The sequence below is a fragment of the Thermobia domestica genome, chromosome 16, assembly GCF_964235325.1.
Source record: "Thermobia domestica chromosome 16, izTheDome1.hap1.1, whole genome shotgun sequence".
Classification (NCBI taxonomy): Eukaryota; Metazoa; Arthropoda; class Insecta; order Zygentoma; family Lepismatidae; genus Thermobia; species Thermobia domestica.
The window spans coordinates 90,075,456-90,099,154 of NC_137469.1; the positions used below are offsets into that span (position 1 = coordinate 90,075,456).

Sequence of the window (23,699 nt, forward strand, 5' to 3'; positions counted from 1 at the left end):
AAGGAAATCTGAACAGTGAATAGAATTCAAACTTTTAACAAATAACTTTAGATATCTGTGCCAAGTCAGAACTCTCAAGGAAATTTTAATGTAAATAGAATTCAGACTTTTCGCACGTAACTTCAGACATCCCTGTCAAGTACGAACTCATAAGGAAATCTTACAGTGAATGTGATTCGGATGTTTAAACTTCCAAACTATGCTATGCATAAGGATCGGAAGTCTTATAGGACGGCTTTGTCTTCTAGAACAGATACCAGATCAAAACCGGTACCAGATATCGAGAAGCAATTCTTTGCAAACGATTCTGCGTTGTCCATCTCTGCTGTTAACTCTCTACTCAAACAGGAAGTGGTTCGAACTCGACATTTCCGATTTCAACATTTATCGCGATAGAATGAAAATTTTATATCAGCTATCGAAAAACTGGTTATTTTCAATCGATACATCACCGCAAGAATAGCTTCCACCCAATCCATCAATCTTCTATTCCAACCGGAAGTGGTTCAAATTAGCGATTTCCGATTTCAACGTTTTTTGCTATAGAACGACAACGGTAACAGATATCAAAAAGATTTTTATTCAGCGTCTCAAGGTAACACATCATAACCACCCCTAACACTAGTAAAAGCAGAAGTGATTCAAATTTACTATTACTTCCGATTTCAATATTGATTTTCATAGAGAAAAACGATAAAAGATGTCGAGAATCGGTTTACTGCAATCGATTCATTATCCCAAGAAAAGGTTCCACCCGCTCCATTAACCCTCTATTCAAACCAGAAGAGATAGAAATCGACCATTTCTGGTTTGAACCTTATCCACATGGAACAGAAACGATAACAGGTAGCGAGAAGCAATTTTTTGCAATCGATTCAACGTCTCAAGAGAACCTGTCATTACTACCCACAATACCCTATCAAAACTGGACGCCGGTTTTAAAAACGATTTCCATAGGGCAAAAACGGTAGGATACATCGAAAAGCGGTTTTTTATAATCGATTTCAAGAATGGATTGCATCATTTTGTTAAACCCCTATTCAAACCGGAAGTGGTAGAAATCAATCGTTTCCGGTCTCTACGTTGTTCGCCATACAACAAAAATCGGCAATATATATATAGCGAGAAGCTGTTTTGTTGCAATCGATTCAGCGTCTGAAGATAACCGTCACCAGCCGTAAAATCTGGAGTGATTGAAATTTACTAATACTTGCGGTTTCAATACTTATTTTCATAGAACAGAAACGGTAAGAGATAAAGAAAAACGGTTTCTTTCACACATATTATGCATCCTAATAATTAGTTTTATCTTCACTCTATCTATCTGCTCAAACTGGAAGTAGTGAAAATTTGCGATTTCCAGTTACAACACTGATCGCATAATGGATAGGCCTATAAAGTAAATATAGATAGCGTCAAGCAGCTTTCGGTATGCATCCACCACCGCAGGACTTCTACTTCAAGTATTCAATTCCCATAGTGTGGAAGTGTACCGTATTTTCATACTGTCATTATCCCTGTCAAGTCAGAACTCTCAGGGATACCTTAACAGTGAACAGGCTTTTGACTTTTACAAAATACCGACTGGTTTAGTAGATCTAAAGTTTGTACTGCTAAGCAGAAGGCAATATTTATTGTAACGTTTCACTCCAACTTCCTTTCATCTAACTAAATGTTGCCGGGTCAGTTGCCAAATATTGGTTATATCTCATTCGTTTAGTTGACACGTTTCCGATGATATACTCTTGAACTTTCAGTTATCATATATATATATATATATATATATATATATATATATATATATATATATATATATATATATATATATATATATATATATATTCGTTACTGAAATGTGAAACTTAGTCCAGATCAGTTAGGCCCTATAAAGCTAAACGTGTTTGTTTTATCAGACAATAATAAATATTAGTCACTATTATTCCACTGAAAGTAGTATATTTGTGTGTAATTTATAAAGGTAACTTCTGACATAATCAGCTTAAAGAATTCTCTGTTTTCAACAGTGATTAATGTTAATCTTTCTAGTCATATAGTAACTACAATACCATGTGATATTCGAACTCTCAATCGTTTGCACACTGTGAAAAAATTTCATAGGTAAATTTACAAACAACGTTGGCAATATATTTGCCAAGCCTCTATGTAAATCAATTTACACCTATAAAGTAAAATTACTAATATAAAATGGTGTAAAAATACATTTTTATTAATAACAATATAATATTTTCTTATAAATTTACTGTAAATTTGTTAAAAAAACAGTCAATTTTGCAGTTTAATCAAGGAAATATATATCAACTTACAAAATGAAGGGTAAATGATTTTACATTGATATTTGGTACTTTAAATTACAGAATTTTTTCCGGTGCAGTACGTTTTTATTGTTTTGCAACACTCGTAGCACAGAAATCCTCTGGTCTTTCTTTTTCTCTCTTGTTTAATTTACATTATCACTCTGAAGTATCTGTCTTCTTGACACTGTAAGAAATCATAATTTCTTAAATTGCTATAGTATTTCTATACATGTGCAGTATTAGTGAAATAAAGACAAAATTAAATAATATATTCAGAGGCGGATCTAGAATAATTTGACAGCAGTGTCTTAGCCCGGCAGAAAGTACTTCTCCTAAAATTTGGAACCAGATTTGGGAATCATGACTTTGGAAGGTGCCCCTCTTAGTTTAAATCAATCTATATGAAATCTTATGACTTAACATCTGGGAGGAACTCTTCGGCCATCTTGAGCCAGAAGGTTCTTCTCTTAAATTTTTAAAACCATTTGGGAAGTACTCATCTTGGTGTAAACTATTTTAGATAAAGTTTTATGATTTAACCTCTGGTCGATACACTTGCTCCAAAATTATACCCTTGACCTTCTAAGGCTCTCTGCTTCTAAAACGTTGGTAATTAGTTCAAGGGTAATGGGTTTGTTTAGAATAGTGTATACATTTAAAATGAGTTGCCTGACATTACTGGCATACGAACTTTTACGACGGGTGCATGGGCTCACAATAATTATGCTACCACATTTTTCTTTTCACTTATTTATTTTCTTCTTTGATTATTTGTAAAAATGAAAAAGTAATTAACTCGCTACCGATCCAGTCTTTTCATTAATAATTTTAAGACTATTGAATATATGGAAACAACACTTGAACAAAAGTATGCTCATTATGTGCAAGCTGAATTCGTCATATAATATGACATCTACTTGTGCAACACGAGGTAGTTGTCCACCAGCCGGCAAACCTAGTCAGATTGCCTCCTGCATGACTTGTTCTGATGATCTAATTTTGTTGTCATTTGGCTGAGAGTATTTAGACAATATGTTCATTGATCGTAAGTGTTAGTATACTTGTAATACAATCTCAAATTTTCCCTTATTCAACGCGATTTATAAACAACTTGTTTCCGTGATTAGTGTTTGGTATGTGCTGTCCCGGCAGCACGTACGTAGTTGATCCGGTATAATTGTTACATCAACTGCATTCGTGGATGACAGACGAAACGATATCTCACACATCACAGGAAAACATCGTTGAATTCAGTGCTTTTTCAGAAACCTCATAATTCCGGAGGGACTTCGAACCGCTCTGATGAATTCGCCCAATCTGCGCCACCTGATTATTTTTTTAATAGGCACATCTTATAGAGTTTACGAAACAAAACTACGAACTATAGGCGTCTTGAAAGTAGATATCAGTGAAGCAGTTCAAGTAATAACATCGGGAATACTGGCATTAGATTCAACAATGTGCAGAATTCAATGTCTTAACGCAAAATAGTGGCCCATTCAAGCAAATGTTATGATATCATCACACATGTGACGTACGCCTGCTTCAAATTTCGTTGCAACAACTGCATTAGTGTCAAAATTACACTGCCCAACAAATAAAAAAAAACTTTTTTATATATACCTCCGCGATCAAAATACATTATGCTTAAGGAAACGGTCACGCTGATTTCTAAAATCGTCATAAGAATGCCCTGTCACGTCTGCTTCAAAAAATATGAACGGATTTATTATTTCTATTATATACAGTATAATCTCGACTATCCGACACAGTTATCGGGATATTTTCCAGCCCCTATTCAACCGATTTACAGCAAATTTGGAGGGTAAACTTTTAGGGCTATCTAGTTATGTCTTCCAAAACTTGAGACAGATAGATTTCATAGAGGCTGAGAAATAGCCCTGAAACTGTGTCGGATAATCGTGATCTTACTGTATTGTACGTACATTAAAACGTTTCGATACAGATTGTTAGATGATCATGCCTACAGCGTTTTAACACACTAATAAAATCTTGAAACTCTTTTTTTAAATCAGATTACTAATGTAAATTTGATATGCATGTAATCATACGTAACAATGGCGTAGAGAACAATTGAAAAACTGTGGGGTTCACGGATATAAGATGTTTATAAAAGGCATTGGAAATATCTATTCAAACTTTTGGTGATGATTTCATTATTAAGTTCCCCCCTTTGTCAGGCTATATCTACACCATTGATGCCTTATATTGTAACAAAATGTGCCTGTTACCTTCCTTACAAACGCTTGCATTTGTGTCTTTTAAATCAACAGCATGAAACCCCGGAACTGATGGCAAAGTATTACAATTATGAAGCAATACTGCTTCCAAACTAAATTTTGAAGAACCGATAAAGAATCGCCACTGATCTGGATTGTATAAAACACCTTTTTTGTTCATTAAACCCGTAACGTTTGCTCAGAAACACATATTCTCCTCCATAGCAAACTATTGTGTAAAGGGTTGACGTCTGTGTCGAAACGCTGGAATTTTCGTACCAGAAGCATGAAATTTTAATTGCTGTAGTCTAGAGCCTAGAAGTTCGGATGCTACTTTCGACAAATCTAAGTCCCGTGCTAAATCATCTAAATCTTCCTGTTCTGTTAAATGTATATCACTGTCAGCATGTGTTGGTATATAGTCCCAATCTTTTGACGTGCAAGCCACTGACTCCGGTGAAACGTCAGGTTCATTCCAGTCATCTTCTTTCACTGTCCATGTGTCACAGGGTACAGGTATTGGCAAATCGTCACTGCGAGGCACAGTTCATATGGTCAAAGGAATATCAGGATACTGGATGACGTATTTATTTTTTCTAGATATGCTGGAGATCTTAGTCATGCAGAAATAGCAGCCATTAAGGTGGTTGGTTGGTGTCCTCCACACCATCGGTACAGCAAACGGTAAGGCGTTTGGTTTCTCATGTAATCGCAACCTAAGATTTATTGCACAAGTTATGCACTGGTGAGCAACTAATGGCTTGTCCTGGTCACCAATTACACAACCGAAGTTCAAAGAATAAGCAAGGTTTGTGGTTTTGGTTTAAATCTAGCACACACATCACAAAAATTACTCGGATAATTAATACACGTTCAGCGCGAACCAATTCATATAATTTTGTACCACTAACTCACTTGATACACAGCACAACATTCGATTTCTAAAACAGTATGCTTCAAACACACTTAAACGATACACGCGCGTAGAGATCTTGCCAACAACACACTGCCATGCGTTAGAGAGATCTTGTCAACGACTCTGAATTCCGACACCTCACACAGGGATCTGAGAAGGGAAGGAGAACGTGATAAGACGATGAGATAAAAGTTTCCTCACTTTAAATCATCGGTGGGCTATAAGAACGGAAATACATAGTGATATGCGGTGCTAGTGACCATATAAATGATTTTTTTACAACCTAAAGTGCTTACAATTAGTGTTGCCAATTTATGGATTTTATCGCTAAATCTAGCGATTTGATTATATATTTTAGAGGCAAGAGTTGTTTCGTTTACCATTGTTAAACTAGGGATTTAGCGACTTTTGAAATGTCGTACAGCTAGAGGCGGTTCTAGAAGGTTAAAACGGGGGGCAGCCAGATCTCAGACTATAATAGGTATATCATAAGTTTATTACAACACTTTCAAAAATATATAAATAATAGGTTAAATTATATTTGTCTCAAAATCTGGGGACCTAGGGCCCCTGGTCTGGGCTAGATCCGCCACTGCGTACAGCGCATAAACTAATATTATTTCCGTTAACCGACTTTTCGCAGTATAGTATTTAGTGACATTATTGTTAACGTTGTTGGCAACACTGCTTATAATTGTTATATATTTGAAAAAAGAGATAACAGTGCTTTGAGAGGACAATGCCCTAATGGCAAAGTGTTTTAAACTTCCATTCTTCTTGAATTCTTGATTCTTAACTTGGCCTACTTTACGTTCTTCATTTCAATAAATTACATGTATGAGCGAAATATCTCCGAACTGTGACGTGATCTGCAAAAATTGTTATCATTTTCGTTTTTTACGCACCAAAATCATTCAGAATCACCTATTATTTTCGCGGAGATAAAAATCATGTTGGGCAATGTTATTAAAGGATTACCTTAATAGGTAGAAGGTGAAATATTTTGTAGTCTTGTATTGACATAAAACATTAACTTCTCTGAATTGTCATATTCTTCAATGATTTATTTTATTTATTTATTTATTTATTTATTTATTTATTTATTCAACACAACAGGCTCTAGGCCCAGTTACAGTGTTGTTCCTTACAAATACATTTACCCTTAGTTATATATATATTAACAAGGTTATACATTTATATATTTTCATCATCACATATTTTTAAGGCTATTCTTGTATACTGTCTCCGACATTCCAAAAACATCTATAGTAGTTATCCTTTCAATTGCATTGTAGGAAGCACTCATTCTCCATATAGGAGACTTAACGAGGATATTTGTTCTTGCCATTCTGCAGTAAAATGTACTGCTATTTCCTACGCGGGTTTTACCTGATGGGACATGCAAGTGAACCTTCGGAGTCAATTTTACCATGTAGTAATTTGTGTAAAAATAAAAGATCCGTATGTTCTCTCCGTTGTTTCAACGTGTTCATATTGAAGTTTTGTACTATTTCTGAATACGACTCGTAATTTGGATACATGCTAGTTTTTTTTATAAGCATTTTGGTTGTATTCTTAAGAATTTTGGTTGTATTCTTTCAATCATATCTATGTGTTTTTGTGTTTTTGGTGGCCAAGACAAAGTCGCATATTCTAATTGCGATCTCACAAAACAAAAGTAGTGTTTCATTAACGTAGCATCGTTTTAAAACTCCTTACCTATTCTCATAACAAAGCAAAGATTTCTGTATGAATTATTAACAATTGTTTCAATATGATGAGTAAAACTTTATTTAGGATCAAATAGCACTCCTAGATCTTTAATTAAAGTAGGTGTCTCTAAAATAGTTCCTTCAATAGAATAGTCATATTTAATGGTGTTTTCTTTGCGAGTAAAGGAAAGAGTTTTGAATTTATTTACGTTCAACTTAAACTTGTTATTGTCACACCAGTTCCTAATATTACATACGTCTATTTGAAGTTTTGCACAGTCTTCAAGCGAATTAATTTTGGAGAATATTTTATGGTCGTCGGCGAATAGAAGATTGTTAGAATAATGAATATAAGACGGTAGGTCATTTATCACTAATAAAAATAAGAGTGGACCAAGATTCGAACCTTGAGGGACTCCAGATAAGGCTGTGAGTTCTTAGATACACATCCTTTGTACATGATGGCCTGTTGACGATTTTGCAAATAGGATGCGAAAAAACTTTTTGCTTTCATAGAGAAATTAAAAGTCGTTAGCTTTTGCAACAGTACATCACGGCCTAATAAATCAAAGGCTTTTGAAAAGTCAGTATAGATCACATTCACTTGACCCCCTCTATCCAATTCATTTGCAGTAAAATCTGTAATAATGGCTAAATTAGTTGATGTTGATATATTCTTTAAGAAGCCATGCTGATATACTGACATGACGGGTTTTACATGACACATTATCCTCTTGAATATTACTTGCTCAAACACCTTGGCAAATGCTGGTAAAATAGAAATAGGCCTAAAATTCTGTATATTCTTCGCATCACAAGATTTAGAGATAGGACAAACTATGGCTTCTTTCCGCTTGTTCGGAAAAACGCTTGTTTTTAATGACATATTTATAATTGTATGTAGAGGATGCTTAAGAATGTCTATACAACCCTTATTAATGTACGGTAGTATACCATCCGATCCGCACGATCTTTTAGGTTTCAACATTCTTATGGCTTCCTCAACACCCTCTAGAGCGATTTCATTTAAGAAAAACATATCTAATGTTTCGTAAGCTGTCCCATCAGGCATGAATCTATTTGTATCATAATGCTCTTTGCCATTACTATAAACCGAATTAAAATAGCTAGTAAATTCCTCTGCAATATCATTATTGTTTCTCAGTTCCTTACCATTATACGTAAGGAAACCTGTAGAAAAATGCCTGTTTTTACTTTTTATAAAATTCCAGAATTGACTAGGATCCCTCTCTACCATGTGTTCCGATTCAAGAACGAAAGATTTATATGCTAACGCTATTTCTGTTTTCAATTCTTTTCGGAGTTTACAAAATTCCCATTTGTGAAACGAAACATCACCCATACCGTTTCTCCATTTTTTATGGAGATAGGACTTACGTTTAATTTTTAAAATAATATTGGACCTAAACCAACAGGGATAATTTTTGTTCAAAAATTTCTTAGAGGAAACACTTACATGTATCGCATTATAATATTTCATTATTATTTAATATAAATCTGGAAGAGTGTTGGAAAGTGCTACGAAAACTCTAATTCACTAAGTGGCTCTTCGTCCTGAGATTTCTTGAAATTAACTAAACATTCAAATGAAAAAAAAATGGAAGCTTCTCGGTTGCACCAAGTGACCTCTCAATAATGGGAGAATATCTATGATAATGATGATGATGATTTTACCTTAAGGAAAAACTTACTATACATGTCTTCCATAATCCTCAATAAACAAACTCAAACGTTCAAAACGTTTCGTTGAATTTTCTTCTCAAGACGGATGACCGAGATCAACTGTTGTACTATTTATTCTCTTTCAGAGGTACTTAGATCGCATCTTCATACCATGCGTTTCATGTTTTAATATTTCCCTTATAGCAGAAATCCATAAGGTTGATGTCAGAAGGCTCGAATTTCAAGGCGAGTTTCACGTGATGAGCAAGCTTAGAGCCCTCCTCTGGGTTGTCCCTCGTATGCCTTATGATCCCATCACCGCTCATCATTAATCACTGAATGAATAAATTCCAGTGAACTAACTAACTTTGCCAGCTACAAATATCTCATGTTGAGTCAGTGATTGAGTGCTTAACTATAGTGCCTACATCCCTATCTGCGCCAAGTGTGATTTGTAGTGGATAGTCACCGTGTGCATGGGCTTTTTCGGGGTTCCTTCAAATTATGATTTCACTATACATTTTCATAGGTTGTTCCGGTTTTAATGTTAACTTTTCAAAGGACGTTCCAGTTTTTATTCTCAAAATCTGGGAGTCTTAACCTATAAAGAATCCATCACTGGAGCTGCATTAACGCAAATGTCTTTTTCTCTGAACTATAGGTATTTTTTATTTCTTTTTCGAAAAACTTTCTAGACCCATTATATGAGCGGTTCGGGCGGACATAATGATAAATACCACTTGCAGTGAAATTGAGTTATTAGGGGAAATGGATTGGGATCGAACTAAAGAAGAGTATATAGGGGCTTAATTTCGGAAATACATATATGCAGACGGCAAGAGAAACTTGTTTGATGTGTCATTGCGTTTATTACATTTAAATGTTCAAATTTTCAGTTTACACAAAACTTAGAAAATATGACATACCATTATGTTCGCCTGAGCCGCTCAAGTAATGAAAAGTTTTTGTAGCCCATGTTAAATTGAAGTTCGTAATCCATATTACCTGCTCTGTCGTTATATCTACGATGTGTATATTATGTTTTATATAACTTTATTTTAAAAATATTATCAATGTAATATAGTTACTATTAATTTGTGTTTTTCCAGCTCCAACTATGGTTTGTTTATAACTGACAGTCCAGAAACAGGTAATAATATAAAATCAGTATTATTACGTTTCCACTTCTTTATCATTATTAAGTGTGTACGTCTCGAATGGGAACTCCACACCACCCCATGTAAGTTGTTTACTGCATACTCTACTTTACTTGTTCCATTATACTTCCTACTTCTATATACTGTCCCCTGATTGTGTTCCAGTTACATTTTCGCATTTTTTTAAAAAATACGTTTACTTGCTTGTAATTTTTTTTACAAATATCTTTCATCTTCTTTCACCCCTCATAAGTCTATCTATATTTTTACCTGCATTATTTATACGTATATCCTCTTCCCTTCTAACTTAAAATACTCTCTATCCTTTCCAGGGACATTCTGGTTTGCGGAACAAAGGTATGGTGTCACTGCATGCGGGTCACGTGATCTTTTTCTCAACTTCTGTCACGTGACGGGACCTTCTTCCTGTTTCCTATATTGTGTTTGTGCAGCCTACTACCTGTCCTTTCTTTAATGGATTTCTACCTCTTTATTTGGAATGCACAGGCTAAGTACATATACTTGTATATTGCTAGTATTCTGTGTGATTCTTATGATTTAAGTGTATGTACGTAGGTTACGTGTGAGTACAGGTAAAAATTACAGCCAGAGACGAGGGTCATTTCATAAATCCTGGCAACTCAGTAACAGCCGCCAAAAATGCCGCAGCGCTAGAAATCCACTATATACGTTTGAATGCCATTGAAAAGATACTTTTCAATGCCACAAACATATTAAGTTTGTATGCACAAAATAACGTCAGGGAGCAATCAAAAGCTACAAATATATACTAATTCATTGCACAATCAGGTTTTGATAAGCTTGAATGAACATAAAGGTGCAATATGTACGTAACAAACAGCGAACATATTTCAAACAGTCGTGTACAGCGTTTACATGTCTTTATCAACGAGGGGAAATTCGTTGAATACGACGCCTGTACGGACAAGATTAGATACAGCCAGTTAGTAAACTCAGCAAAATCTTGAAATCTCACGTGACCAATGGGTAGAGAATAGCGCCTCTTACTTACGACGAAGGAACTAACTTTCAATCTGACGTCACTTCTATCGAAATTTTGAATACAACCATCCACTGGTATGTGGGGGGGGGGAAGGTCTTCTAGTGTGCATAGACAAGAAAATAAAAAGCAAATTAATATCCTAATCTAGAATGAATATTCAAGAAATTGAAATGAAATAAATAGGTGGGTGCTTTTATTTAAGTTACTAATGACTACAATAGTAGAAAAAGCAGTAGCATAAAATGAAATGACGTCTCATAGTTATGCCATTTAGGCTAAAGGAGATGATGATGATGAAATGAAAGAAACGGTAGAATGTAGTAAGAAACGGGAACACCACGCACACCGTGTTTGTCCACCATAAACCCATTTGGCGCGAGCGGAGACTGAACTAGGTATCTCACACCAGAGATGAACGCTCTACCACTAGCCCACCGTGGCCTTCCGAGTAAGTAGCAGACAGATTTGCAGAAGGTTTAATTTTCTACGTGAGTTGTCGTTTTCCAAACGACATCTTGTCCACCAACCAAATATTCCAGAAATCGATAAAGAACGTTCTGGTGCTTCAAATGTTTACTAATATCAGCTATTTTTTTTAGAAGTATTGATCAGGGGTGTATAAATGTTTGCTAAAAGTTTGAACAAAAACTATGCAATAGTTTGAAGGAAGTATTAAAAAATAATTCGGAAAAGAGTCGTTTTGGAACTATACGAAGCCATTTTGTCATGGACATAAGGCGTTGCTGAGACAAAAGTGATATAACAATGTAATCTACTTATTTATTTATTATAATGGAAACAGGATAAAAGTGATAAGTATAAAAGAACTTATTTTTGTAATGTCTGAAATAGAACGACTTTTGAGTAAACAATGACTGGTTTGAAGCAGGTGATGATATTATTACAAGCAAATGACAACTCCTCATGAAAGTTCAGGAAACTAAACTAAACTAAACTAAAGAAAAAAAATATCGCGTGGCGTGTTTGCATGGTAAACAATAGTTTCTAAAGATGATAATGTGTATGAACCATCATCTGTATATCCCAAATCCTTCATTCTTCCACCTTCATCATAGTTTTCTGTTTCTTATACCTCTCTAAAGGTATCATAACATTTGCTATCCATGTAGAATTTCAAAGAAATATGCTGCCAATCATGTAGTTGAAGCAATCGTCTTATATCACCTGATCTTACCCAGATCTGCTCCCACAATAGACACCTTGCTCATTAACGATTTTTAAGTGGAGTAGTCTGTGGTTCTTCATCCATCGCAGAATTAGATCATACATACAGTATTGGCTGCAATTTCACTCTCACCATCTACGTTATAAGAACAAACAACGTTGGAAGGCATAGCGCAAAACACGTCCCAACCTCCTATTTGGGTGATCGTTGAAAATATATTTTATTTAGATAGTAACAACAATACAACGGTTACCAACCACTATGAATAAATATACTGTCCTTAGAACCTACTGTGTTATGAGAAAACAATACATTTGTTAACTTATCTGAATCTATCTGTGACTTGTGCACGAAAGTCGCTTTGAAATTGTTTTTATTTACACTGCAAATGTCTACAGGACTAGAAGACATTTGTTTCTGTATTTTTTTTTAAATTTTCCTCCTCCATTTTGGTTTGTTGGATGTGGACAATGATATTTCCACACTTGAACGTTGCAACTATAAGGCATATATGGTAAGCTATGAATACTATTGATCCATAGTGCCAATATCTCAAAATCGAATTTTCTTGGACAAGATGCCGTTTGGAAATGGACAACTCATCTGATCTTTCTGAATTGCCACTGAATCCACTTCTCACAGACAAGCGAAGCCAGTGAGAACTATTCAGACTACTATGATGTGAAGTGCAAAAATCAATGTTGGTAGATCTAACTTCTTGCGACAAAATCCAACGTTGATAGATTATTTCGGTGTGCAAACGATCAAAACGAATTTCCAGAGTGTATGTAGGAAGATGCTTGTCTGTATGTATTCTTATCTGTGGCCGGGTGTGTACAATCAATCAATATGCTCCTGATAATGTCTTCCTCTTCATTAACAAAGATGTGTGGGTGCAGAAGAGGAGTGTGAAGTGTGTTAGTTGTTCGCTTATTTATGATATACGTACTAAACTTTTATTTCCACTTTGTACTTTTACATCCACTTGTATTAAAGTCTGATAGAGCTATGAACTCCTACATACGTATCTTTTGAGTGACTCCTACCGCTATCTCATATACAAAAATTTTTTGGTGGCATGTAAAAGCGGATTTTTATTGCATTCCAATGCGTATAGTGCATTTATGTCACGCCATCTGCTTTGGTGGCTGAAGCACTGTTCCTATGAGTTATGAAATGACCCTCGTACTGCGAGCATTCATTTTGCGTGAACATCCCGGGATGTTAGAGGAAGTTGTACGATTATACAATGCTGCTTTCCAGTTATACGATATAGTACTTAAACACATCGTATTTAAGGGCTATCAAGTGAGTTATTCGAATATGATATGTTACAAAATAATAAAATATTAATCTTTTGATAGTTTTAGCTCTTAATCGCAAAGAAGAACACTTTATATTATTAATTTGAAAAATACTAATCCAACGAGAATAAACTAGTCACCATTGAGAAAATGAATTTGATTGCAAGAACGTTTGAAAGCTGTCAGCACACATAGTGACCTTTCCGTATTGAATTCAACAAACTTTACGTAGCAAACCGATCTCATTGCACTACGAGAGAGATCAAAAGTATTTTTAATTGTGCTATCGTCCGCTAGAGTGACCAACCATTGAATCTTCATCCCGTTTTTACTGTCTTAGTCTTGTGTCTCGGATAAACTCTACCGGAAGCTCTCAAATTTCCATTTGTGTTGGGAGCGTGTAAACATATTATACTGAAATTTGCATTTCCAGTACATTCTCACTAAGGGTATACTTGAAAGGACACCCAAACATTTTTATGATATATCTGACTTTTTAAAAGTCATTTCGGAAGTAAAAGAAAATTCATTTAGTGTAAAACTAACCCTTTTTTATATTGATAAAATTACACCATTACTACTTATTATTATTTAGTAAAAACGAGTTTGTTATCACAAAACTTAAAATGTCAATTTCAAGACGAATGTTACTGCGTAAAATCTTTTTTATGTGGTGAGAATACAGGTGATGGAATTAAAGTGGTTCAATATAACAAAGGTTCTAGTTCGTAAATATTACGTTTAGAAGAGAGAAGTTCGAATGTCATTGGATGATTTAAAATGTCTATTGTAGAAAATTCTTATCATTAAAATTCTCATTTGTATTTTGCAAGTCCTATCATAATATATAGGACTTCAGCGAGAAATAAATACTTCAGCGACCCCTGATTTAGTGATATTATCCATTTTCTAATAGATTTTGGGTATATATATATATTGGTTAGGCAAAAATGTATTTACCTAAACAAAAAATATCCTTCTGAGTATGAGTGCAGATTTTGGGTTGAGACATGTATTCGCCTTGAAGAACTGAATTCATTAGTTACTTCGAACATGTCCGGATTATACACACCTGAGTTTAGTCATGGAAACATTACCAGAAATACATAATATATACCTATCATTTCATTTATCTTGAAGAGTTGAAAAGGTAGCACGGTGGCTTAGCGGTAGAGCGCTTACTTCTGGTACGGGGATCCCTGGTTCAATCCCGGACAAATAAGTTTGTAGTGGACACATCGTATCCGTGAATTTTCTGGGGGTACTTTCTTTTCCTCCAACATTATCATTCTATCAACTTTTTCATCATCATTCACTTGTCTTAATTATTTGTCTTCCTTAGCCTAAAGGGTATAATCCTTTACTGAAATATTTGACCTCATTTTCATTTCGAAGGGTTTAATTCATTGCAGTCACTTCTGGACACATTCGGATTACAGAAAAACTTGGTTTTAGGCATGATAATCATTGCATTCATCTTGAAGAATTGAATTCATTACAATAACTTCCGAACATGTCCGGATTAAAGATGTAGTTAGGTTTAGGCATGAAAACATTACCAGGCATAAATATATCATTGTATTTAGTTATGAAAATATTATCACAAATATATATATATATATATATATATATATATATATATATATATATATATATATATATATATATATATATATATATATATATATATATAGAATTCGTTTTGAAGTACGGTATAGAAATCATTGCAATCACTTTCTAGCCAAATTGATGTACGATATTAGAACAGTCAATTCGTACGTGAGGACGAATAGGTCAGATGAGACCATGGTGCACGAAAACTTCTCGGTTTGCGACAAGTGAAGTTCCCTTCCGTCAGAGAAGTTCGTAACTTCGTCCATTGTCATAGGAAATTTTAATGAACTGTATCATTTTATCTAATACTACCAGCATAATTTGAAAAGTGTTTCAAAATTGTATAAGGGCAACAATAGTTTGGCAAATTTTAGTATTAGTAGTACTTTAAAATTATGAGAGGAAAAACAACAGAAATTTCTGGTTCTCTAGATTCGGTGTTGACGTCGGCTTGGCACTCGGTTGTAAAAATAATTGTCAAATCAAATATAACTCGAAAATAGAATAGAAGTAAGAGAAACTTAGACCGTATCTCGGAAGCGTTAAGCGGACCGATCGCCTTAAGACCGCGAGAAGTGAGCAAGTTCTATCCCTTAGCAATGTATGGAAAGGGTTAAAGAAGCAAGCCTAGAAACATCAGAAGATCAGAATAGAAACATGGAACGACTTCACAGGTAGGAGCTATAACTTATCAGAGATGCTGGAAGATGAGTAAACATAGCATCCATTCAGAAGATTAAATGGAAGGGTTCAAGATCATGGGAAATAGGAAATGGATACAAGTTTATATATATGGGGAACAGCAACAGAAAGAATGGCGTTGGAATTGCCTTGCATAAGAATATGAAGGAGAAACTGGTAGACATAAAGAAAGTAAGGAGAGAATTATGATAGCCAAGCACGTCCTAGAAGAGAGAGGAATTTTGAGCATAGTTAGCGTCTATGACCCACAAGTTGAGTGCGATTAGGAGGCAAATCAAGAATTTTGGATAAAGGTAGATAGTATTCTCCAAGTCTTTTTTCGCATGAGAACTTTATCTTGGCACTAGATCTAAGTGGAAATGTAGGACGATCAGAGTCAGAATATGAAAGAACGCATGGAAGATGTGCATTGAAAGATACAAATGAGGAATGTAATAACATACTAAAAGTAGCGGAAGCATACGATCTTGTTATTCTGAATACTTTCTATAAGAAGAAAGGAGAACATCTTATTACATATAAGAGCGGCATCTCAAGGTCTCATATCAACTTCGTCTTATGAAGGATACAAAACCCATGCGATGCAAAGGACAGCAGAGTAATACCAGGCGATGGAACAGCGCCTCGTAGTAGGCGATATCTGCATCAAAGCAAAAGTAGGAATAAGACCGCAAAATATTCCTATTGGAATGAAGTGATGAAAACTAGATGAGACAAGAGCTAAAAAGATTCGAAAAATATAACCACACCGCAAGTACTGCAAATGAAAGAAGAAAATTCAACCAGAATATCAGTAATACTCTGGAGAACAGAAAGAAAAGTGGTGGGTCTCATTGATAGAAAAAGGAAGAGGTGTTATCGATAGAGAAACGTGAAGAAGCACAAGTACCTGTGATGGAGAAAAGAAACGATACAAAAGATGTAAGCACTCTGGCAATCAACAAAACCTGAAGGATTATAAGGAAGGGAAGAAGAATGGCAATAGAGCAGTTAGTGTAGCAAAAAGCAAGACCTATGATAAGTTTTGCGACAACTTTGAAACACAAGAAGGAGAAAAGATGATTCAGAAGCTTTCGTAGGTAAGAGAGACAGAAGAAAGATATTTTGCACGTGTGCTAAATCGAAGATAAAAAAAATAACGAGGTTCTGACAAGTGGGGAAAGATAAAGAAGCTATAGAAGAAGTATTTCCCGAAACTTCTTAATAAAAAGAACAGAGAAAAACTCGCGAAAATCTTTAGTCCACGAATCAAGGACTTGTTCCGCCTGTACCTATGGTAGAGGTGGAAGATGCCATGAAAAAGATGAAAAGACCACGAAAAGGAAGTTTCTCAATAGAAGCATGAAAAAGTTTAGATACAGAAGGAGTGCAGACTTTTTAATAGGTCGTTTACTCGACTTTTTAATAGAACATTGGTACAGGAAATATAATAGAAGAATGGAGAAGCAGCTACGTTGTATGTTTTTCTTTTTAAAAGAGAAATGTGTAAGACCGCGCCAACTACATGCGAATAAAACTTATAAGTAGGGCCCGGATTTTTATGTGCTAAAAACTGTAAAATATTTATTTTTGTGCTAAAAATGAAAAAAATATTTGCTAAAAATTGATAAATATTAACAAAAAATAACAAGGAAAAGCATGGGAAAACACCCAAATAAGAAAAATAAATACTGTTATTCGCCAATAGCTTCTATTCATCAGATGTCGAAATTTCATGTTGATTGCAGTAAATTACTAATATCTTTTCCAAATTGCCCATCGTAAAGCCGGCCTATTGTCACCGAATAATGCCTTATATTGGGAAAAGGAACATTTTACATCACACTATGTTAATCTCGCATATTTGAAAAGGAGCATATCACGATTATCCACAGCATCAATTTCAATTGTGTTTTGGTCTTCCAATTCTTCAGATATTTTACATAAGGTTTTATAGCCAATGTTTTCTCAAACAAATCCTTAAATTTTTTCTTGCTTCTTCAGCTTTCGAAGTAGAAAGAACATTCCGCTTTCTTTCAACGCACTGTACTTCTTTAACCGAAGTTCTCAATAAATTTCTCGTACTTTCTAATTTCTTTATGGTGTGAGTCAAGAAACCGAAATTGGCTTATATGAAAGCCAAGTCACAATTCAAGCCACTGTCACTTACTAAATTTTGAACAATTTCAATGGACGAAGCATCATCTGGGTTTAGTTTAGTTACTACAGATATAAATGCTTCAGAATTTTCCGTATAATATAGTACTGCCTTACGCCCTCCACCGCGTGATTACGTGTGTTGGGCGAAGTGAATGATCGGGATTTTTTTTATTTGAAAAGTTCAATTCTATTTGCCGATTTTACGAAAAAAATTTCCCCATTTGATACTAACTTGTCCACTTTTTAACAAAGGGTTTGGATTTATGACAAAGCTGTTTCTGCAGGTGGGAAATTGTTTGTAAATACAAGGGATAGATTCATATAGCCTATTCTTTTCCCGATGTTAATTCTTTCGAGATAAAGGAAAAAAAAACAATTCGTTGTGAAATTTAGAATAAAATAACGGAAAATTATTTAAAATATGTAGTTGTTACAAAAATGTCCAAAATATTTATTTACATAACTTTTTGAGAAAATATGTATTTTTATAGGAAATAAAATTTGTAATTTACACTTGCAGTCTCTTAATTGGGATAATAATCTTTGTTTTGGGCTTGTATGTGTTTAGAAAAAAATATGTATTTACATATAAATCCGGGCCTTACTTAAAAGACATGCAATGAAGCTCTGCGAGAGAGTGATAGAAGCATGATCGAGCGAAGAGATCGAAATAACAGAGAACCAATTTGGTTTCACGCGAAGGCGGTCGACAGCGGATGCAATATTTGTGCTTAAGATGGTAATGGAAAAGTACATAGAATACCAGAAGGATTTCCATATCGTTTTCTTCGATGTAGAGAAAGCGTATGATAAAGTTTCACGGATTCTTTTTGGTGGACACTGAAGAGAAAGTGTGTCCCGAACCATGCATCTGCATAATTTAAGATATATACATATGGTGATCAGAAAAATGGAAACACCTGTACTTGGCAACACGTCAGATGTATGGGTTGGCAGTGGTGTCGTGGCGCCCGCAGCGCCGGACCGCTGGTGGTGGTGTGTAGGTCGGTCTCCATACTACGTTAGGCGCAGTGGAACAGCAGTGTCCAGTGGCTGCAGCAGACGGAGGTAGTGTAAAATGGGAGACCTCTCAGATTTTCAAAGAGGGCAAATTGTTGGTGCACGGTTATGTGGAGTGAGTGTGACGGCAGTGGCCACTGTGTTAGGTATGTCGCGTGGGACAGTGTCGAAGGTGATGACGCCCTACACAACACACGGGAAATCCACATCGGGGAAGCGGAACAGTGGGCGGAAGAAAATCATGAGTGACAGGTCACGCCGGGTATTAAAGCGCATTGTCACGCAGAAACGTAGTGCCACTGCGGAGCAAGTGACGGAGGAACTCAATCAGCACCTCCCCCACCCTGTTTTGATAATCACAGTCCAACGCGAATTACATGACATGAACTTACGGGGTCGTTTTGCACGGGCCAAACCGCTCATCAGGGACCATAACGCTTTCGCACGCTGCAAATGGTGCCGCGACCATGCAACTTGGACCGTTGAGGACTGGAAACGTGTGATATGGTCGGATGAGTCATCCTTCACCCTATTCCCAACCACGGGCCGTGTTTATGTGTGGAGAACGCCCAAAGAAGCTTATAATCTGCAGTGTCTCCGCCCAACTGTGAAACATGGCGGCAGCTCGGTGATGCTGTGGGCCGCCATATCAAGGTTTTCATTGGGTCCTGTGGTCACACTTAGCGGACGAATCACTGCCAACGATTATGTCGCAATTGTAGGAGACCACTTGCATCCTATGGTCCGGATGTTGTTCCCGGACAATAACGCCATCTTCCAGGATGATAATGCACCCATTCACACAGCTGGCCTTGTTGCAGCGTGGTTTGAGGAACATCGGGATGAAGTTCAACACCTCCCCTGGCTCGCCCAATCCCCAGATCTCAACATAATTGAACATCTGTGGTCCGTCTTGAAAACACGACTCCGGCGACGATTTCCACCTCCATCCTCTCTCACAGAACTGGCCAATGCCCTGCACGAGGAATGGTGTAAAATTCCCCTTGCTACCATTCACGACCTCTATGCCTCCATCCCACGTCGCATCAAGGCTGTTCTGAAGGCGAAAGGTGGCCCGACACCATATTAATCTGGTAAGTTGCAATTTCGTTCAGGTGTTTCTATTTTTCTGATCACCATCTGTATCTATATGATGAAGATAGGACAGGGGTGAGTGGCACGTGTGGAATAACGGAAGAGTTCAGAATCAGAGATCTAGTCTTAGCAAACCTTTCTGCAGTTGTCATGCATGAGCTTACAAAGAATATTTAAAGAGTTAGGACCTTGGAATATGATGTTTGTAGACGCCATCGTACTCATGAATGAGACCAAGGCAGCACTGCAAGAGAAATTAGATGCGTGGAGAGGAGCGTTGGAAAGTAAAGGACTTACAATTAGTGAAACAATTACAAAATATTAACATTGCCCATTCAGCAAAATGTAATCAAAAATATAAGAGTGCGGCTGGACAGTGAACGGGTGGTAATTATGAGGAAATTCATGTACTTGGGATCAATACTACAAGAAAATGCAGCAACAGAAAAAGAGATAAACAGCAGAATTTGCAGCGGTTGAGTAAAATAGAGAGAGGCGGTAGTTGTGTTGTGTGACTGTAAGGTACCAATACGCCTTAAAAGAAATAGTTTACAAAGCAGTTGGGAGACCTGCCACGTTATACGAAGCGTAATGCTGGACAAAGAAAAGAGAGAGGAACAGAAGATGCATGTTGCGGAAATGAATATGTAGCGAAAGATGTGAGGAATAACGTGGAAGAACAAAATTAAGAATGAAGTAGTCCGAGGAACAGCGAAAATGAGGTCAGTAGTAGAAAAATTGCAAGAAAGTATACTTCCTTGGTTTGGATATATAAGAAAAACATTTCAGAATACTAGTTCACCAAGTGGATGCTATAGCACTGAGTGGGAAACGAGTGTGAGGCTGATCAAAGAAAAGGTGAGGGGATTGAGTGAAGAACGATATCGTGTCACAGTGGGTATGACAAGATAGAAACAGATGGAGGATAGCTATACGAAGAGCAGACCCCAGATAACCAGGAAGAAGGTTTAGAAGAAGAAGACACCTATGTTCAAGATGATGAGATACAAGACGAGATAGACCGGTCCTTTTCAATCAGGTACACTTTCTGAGGCGAGACGTCACTTTTATAATATCTTTCGAGACAAAACTGCTTCAACTACGCTAGTAAAATCAGTTTGAATGTTATCAGATATTCGCAATGGTATATAATATAATGAAAACACTATTATTATTATATTTTAATATACAGGGTACGTTTTTACTAACTTGAGACTGTAAAATATCTGGAGAAGTAAGTATCGAACATAAAAAAATGGTCGAAATAAAAAAGTCATTAATTTGAAGGGGGAAATTTGTCTGTGATGAAATTAGTCCGCCTCCGCCCGTGAGGGAAAGTTTAGAAAAGTTAAATAGGAACCTTAATTTTTTTTATTGCAGATTCATTTCTATCGGAAAAAATAAGTAAATTTTATTCAATTCGTGATAGATTGTGCTGTTAATTCGTGATAGATTGCGTGATAGATTCGTGATAGAACTAGTTGTACTAAGGTTTCTTCAATTGAGGACTCCCGCGTTTCATCCCAGAATAAATCTGCTATAAACAGTACTAATCTTTTATCTTAAATGACTTTTTCGACTCATGGGAATTAATGTGAAAGATTTCTCTGCAGTCGACGTGAATTCAGATAATTCAAATGTGGCAGTTCAATTAGATGCAGTATACGGTGGTAATCGTAAGTGGCTACCAAATGCTTTTTTTGTCGACTGTATCTCCGTGGTTCACTCCTACGGTACCTTAGAAATTATCGGATATTTTTTTTAAATTTGACACTCACTTCTTTAATCAAGAAAAATGTTAATCTAATTGTTAATCAAAAAGTTTATTTATTAGGTGATTCATTCGTTTATTTTATATTTCTTTTGGAGTATATATATCATTTTACATTTTAGGTACTACTGACACCACGTCCAATTGCGTATTATTAACTACATTCGTTTAAATGCTTCATTTCTTTTGATATGTGTTCATTTGTTGTTTTTCAACTAGTTTTGTCTAGTTATTGTCATTACAGAGCAATCCAGTAGATAAAATACCTAAACGCTTACTAGATCTACGATTACCATCATAGACCGCATCTAGTTGCAGTGCCACATTTTAAATACCTGAATTCACGCCGAATGCAGAGCAATCTTTTACGTTACTTTCCACGAGTCGAGGAAACGTTTGAGATAAGAGATTGTTACTTTTTATAGCAGATTTATTCTGGAATCAGTGATGCCAATCTGGAACCTTATAAAATCCCATCTTGAAAGGCAAAAATTCTCATTTTGCTCTTAAATTTCCCAGGTACTATACTAATTAGTAACTTTTTTCAATATTTGTAAAATATAAAAATTGAATCTACTGTAGGCCTACTCGTATACTTTCTTCAATATTTGAGTGAATCATTCATAAATTCTGAGCTTCTAAACTCCTAATAAGTATTTTCTTTAATTAAACGAAACTGTTGAAATTCCTGATGAAAATAAGTACATTTTGTTGTAAGAATTTAGGATTTCCATCACGATTTTGTGCTGTAATGCTCTACTGAACGCTATGAAACTAGATAAACTTCATTCTCCAGATATTTCGTGTAAGACGTTTTAGAAATTGACTGTTTGTTGTTTGGTACTTTGCTTCCGCCCATTCGTGATTATTTTAAAACTCTAGAGTGCAATTTACGTTCCTTGGTACTTGTTCTTTTTGTGATTCACAAGTTCTTGCGCAAGTAACTTTATACTAATATGCATTTTCCAACCACAAAATTTGACTATTAGCACTGATTTCACCTTTATTCAAGCGTCATTAGACCACATCCCGTTCTTAGAAAATGTGTATTAGTGTTGATGAAATAAATATATGAAAAATCCCATATATGCTGCTAATTTTGACGAAAATTTAATTTATCCCTATTCGAAAAATTGTCAAAAAAATCCCACAAAATGGGATTTTTCTACGGATTAGAATCACTGTTTGGAATTAAAGCTGGGAACTCTCAATTAAGAAACCTTAATAAAACTAGTTTTCACTGATTACAACGCCATCTGACACGAATCTAAAAGAATGTTTTAAATACTTATTCCCCTCTCTGTAGAATCTGAATGTGCCATAAAACTCGGGATCTCTATTTAAGTGATCAATGTTGACCTACCCGCCTCCAGAGTGAGTGGGAACGAGCTAATTTTATCAAGGTAGTGTCTGATGAAGTCAACTGTCACACGTATGTAGTTTTTAATGTTTTGCTCAGCAAATAGTTTACTTATGTTTAATTATATACCAAGAAAAGCTTCTACTTATAGAAAATATTATACTTTTAATACAGAAATTCTTCCGTCTATCGCAATCGACCTTGTAACTCTCCTCAAGAAAAGTTATGCAGAAGTCTAAATTGCACTCGATATAATGTTGATGTTATATTTATACATTGTGCCGAGCCTGGCTTCATTCTTTTCTATAATTGCTTGTTGGAGTAAACCAGACCTGACCGGTCAGGGCTGGAAACAATCATATTAATGTGGGGACAGGCCCGTAGCCAGCCCAAAAATTTATGGGGGGCCCGGTAGAAGTTAGGGGGGGCCCGACCCAATCATATTATACTTCATCACCATA

The 23,699-nt window shown here is 35.7% G+C and overlaps 1 long non-coding RNA gene across 1 annotated transcript in view; it reads left to right on the top strand.

Moving 5' to 3' along the window:
- The first annotated feature begins 10,360 nt into the window (after window positions 1-10,360).
- LOC145672783 (uncharacterized) overlaps window positions 10,361-23,699 on the top strand; it is an 81,435-nt gene continuing 68,096 nt past the window's right edge. Inside the window, exon 1 of the long non-coding RNA XR_014128652.1 lies at window positions 10,361-10,535. This is a non-coding gene — a long non-coding RNA (uncharacterized LOC145672783). The remainder of the gene's footprint in view (window positions 10,536-23,699) is intronic.